Source organism: Nicotiana attenuata, unplaced genomic scaffold, assembly GCF_001879085.1.
Source record: "Nicotiana attenuata strain UT unplaced genomic scaffold, NIATTr2, whole genome shotgun sequence".
NCBI classification, from domain to species: Eukaryota; Viridiplantae; Streptophyta; class Magnoliopsida; order Solanales; family Solanaceae; genus Nicotiana; species Nicotiana attenuata.
In genome coordinates, this window is record NW_017672132.1 from 118,037 (window position 1) to 121,472 (window position 3,436).

Below are 3,436 nucleotides of genomic sequence, written 5' to 3' on the forward strand. Positions count from 1 at the left end.
TTAGTATAATAAGTAAATTAAATAAAAAAAAAAAAAAGAGAATTTTCTTTTAGTACCTCTTTAGAAGTTTTCTTTAAGATATTAATTCCAAAAAATTCAAAAATATTTTCTTTTAAGGCTCTTCTTTGGGAAATATATAAAAAGCAAAAAAAAAATAAAAAATATTCTTTTTATTTTCACTAGAACTTTAGGACATTGTACATAGAAAAAAAACATATTTTATCTTTTGTTTATCTTTAGAGTTTCTCCTTTATGTAATCAAAAATTGAAATCCAAAAATATTTTATCTTTTTCATTTCTTGTATTCGCAATCTTTCTTCAGGATATCGAATGAAAATTCAAAGTATTTTTCTTTGGTTTATTCTTTAGATTTCCTTCCTAAAAAAAAGGAAAAAAATCAAAAAATCAAAAAATATTTTTCTCTTATAGGGTTTTTTCCTTAATAATTTCCCATAGAGTATTTGTTTCAAAAAGAAATAAAGAAATAAATATATGCTCGCTAAGCTTGAGTTTAGAATAGATTATAGAACATTAAGTCTAAATAATTCAAAAAAAAAGGATTTGCTTCTTTTATTTTTCTTTTCTGATTAGAGTAGTCATTAAAAAAAGAAAAAAAAAGAGAACGTTAGTTTGTTTACGTTATTCGCGATCTTCCCGAACTACGCAAAGATCTGATTCATGCGGCGTCATGTTACGTAGGCAACCTACATAGGGTTCGATCGAATTATTTTTTTATTAAAAGAAAAAGAAAAAAGGAAACAAAAAGAAAAAAAAAAGAAAAAAGGAGAGGTGAAATTATGGGATGTGTGAAATGGGAGGAAAGAAAAGAGTGATAATTAGAAGAAATAAAGGAGGAAGGAAAATGAGCAAGTCAAGAAGTGCCAGAAAAGAAAAGAAAAGAGAAGATTGAAATGAACAAATTGGGATAATGCCAAGTGACCTTGTGGCCCTCGAAATTATTTTTGAACTGTTAATTGTTTCTAGGTGCATTGCACGTAATGTGATATTTTTAGCTGTTAAATGCCCTAACGCTAACATGATGGCTTCATTTTGTTCCTCTTTGTTATCCTCATTTTAGCAGAAGGGTGGTTGGTTTGTGGTGCTTAAACTGGTAACTCTTCCATACAACGCAGGTCAAAGAGCAAGGTAGCCATGGCTAGCAAAGACTTGGGCACAAGAGTTGTTGACCCGTCGAGGGAGTTTGTGGGGTCGGAGTCTAAATTGAAAGGGGAGGTCCAAATGTTGAAACAGCAGATGGCAGAAATGTATCAGTCTTGGATCAGGGGGCATCCTCCACCTTCATTCCCCGCTAACTACACTGAAAACCCTGTAACTGTCCCACCACTATCACAAATCCAGATTCCACTGCTGCTGATATCTCCCCACAACCTTTTCACACTCTACCCGCCAAAACCACCTCATATCCCACTCCTTTGGCCGCTCATGCTCTTGTAGCTCCTCCACCAGCTATTTTTCCTTGATCCTCTAACGAGACTGTGTTCAAAGTCCCCGATGCCTAACACTATGCTCCAGAACCAACTTTCAAGGTCTCGGTTCCATACTCTTACGCTCCTCATTTTGAGCCTCCCGGTGAAACTGAAAAGCCTGCTCAGACAATGGAGCAAGATGAGATATCCAGGAAGGTGAAAATTTTAGAGCGGTCTTTAAGAAACATGCAAGGGATAGGGAGCCAGATGAGCGTGGCTGACAAAGACTTGTGCTTGTTTCCTGACATCCAATTGCCTGCTGGGTTTAAGATGCCGAAGTTTGATTTGTATGACGGACATGGAGATCCCGTGGCCCTTCTGAGAGGCTACTGCAGTAAGATGAGAGGCGCCGGTAGGGAGGACAAATTATTGATGGCGTATTTCAGTCAGAGGTCTCAGTGGGGCAGCTCTGGAGTGGTACACCCGCCAAGACGCTAACAGGTGGTACATATTGGACGATATGGCCCAGGCCTTTGCCAGGCACTTCCAGTACAATATAAAGATCGTCCCTGATCGCATGTCCCTCACCAAGATGGAAAAGAAGCCTAATGAAAGCTTTATGGAATACGGGCTCAAATGGAGAGAGCAAGCTGCCAGAGTCAATCCCCTGATGGAAGAAAAAGAGATGGCCGAGTACTTTCTTCAAGCTCAAGAGCCAACTTACTTGGGGCATTTGATCACGGCTGTGGGTAGGCCTTTTAATGATGTGGTAAAAATGGGAGAAATGGTAGAAGATGGGTTGAATTCGAGTAAGATCATGAGCTATTCTACTTTAAAAGCCACAACACAAGCAATTCAGAACGACAAAGAAGCTTGCTGGGTCAGAAGGAACATGATGATGTTGCCATGGTTGTTTCAGAGTCACGACATGGTCCAAAGGGTCCGCCTTACCCATATACTCAGCCTCAACCCCAACCCCAAACCTATCCCCGAGCTACACATAATCCACCTCAGTATTATCCTCCGAACAATGTCCGGTCATCTGTCCAACCACCAAGTAACTCCCTACGGCGAGCGCCAGTACCGCATAATGCATTCTTGCCTTCACAACATTTTCGATCACCCAACAACCCTAGAAAATAGGGGCAGGGAGGGGAAAAAAGGCAAAGAAATAGTTTCACGCCAATCGGGGAGTCATACACGAGCTTGTTTGAAAAGTTAAAGCATTCTGGCCTGGTTGAGCCGCTCCTTGGCTGTACTCCAGACCCATATGCAAAAGGTTTTTATCCTACTGTACGATGCATGTACCACCCTAACGTCCAAGGGAATAGCATTGAAGATTGTCGTGCTTTGAAAAGGGAAATAGAAAGAATGATTCAAGAAGGGACAATTGTGATTGAGGACAGTGACAGGGAGCATGCGAATCCTCTTGGGAACTTGCTGACTGAAGTTAATGATATTGAAGTTGGTAATGGTCTTGGCAATATTGATGTGGAACCCAGTGTCTAAGATGTCGCGCTTGGTAATTAGAAAGACGCTCCATTTTTGGGTTAGCCAGGGAGGAGTTTTGATGGTTTATTTTGTTGTCATTTCTGTTGTCCGGGTTATTTTCAGGTGTGACAACCCAGCCGGTCGTTTTTAGAATTTACACCCCGATTCCCTAGTAACTGCTTTCCCCAAGTTTATTTTTTCTATTTTGATTTGCCTGGACGTTCGGTTTTGTGTTTCGGAGAGTTTTGGGACACATAGTCCCTAAAGGAGAACTTAAGTGTTGGAAAATGGTCCATAGTCAGAACAGTGTGAAGACGGCCTCGGAATGGAAATCCGATGGTTCTATTAGCTCCTTTAGGTAATTTTAGGGTTAGGAGCGTGTTCAGAATGTGTTTTGGAGGTCCGTAGCTAATTTAGGCTTGAAATGCAGAAGTTTGAATTTTTGATGTTTCCGGTCCGATAGTGAGATTTTGATCCGAGGGTCGGAATGGAATTCTGGAAGTTGCAGTAGTTCCTTC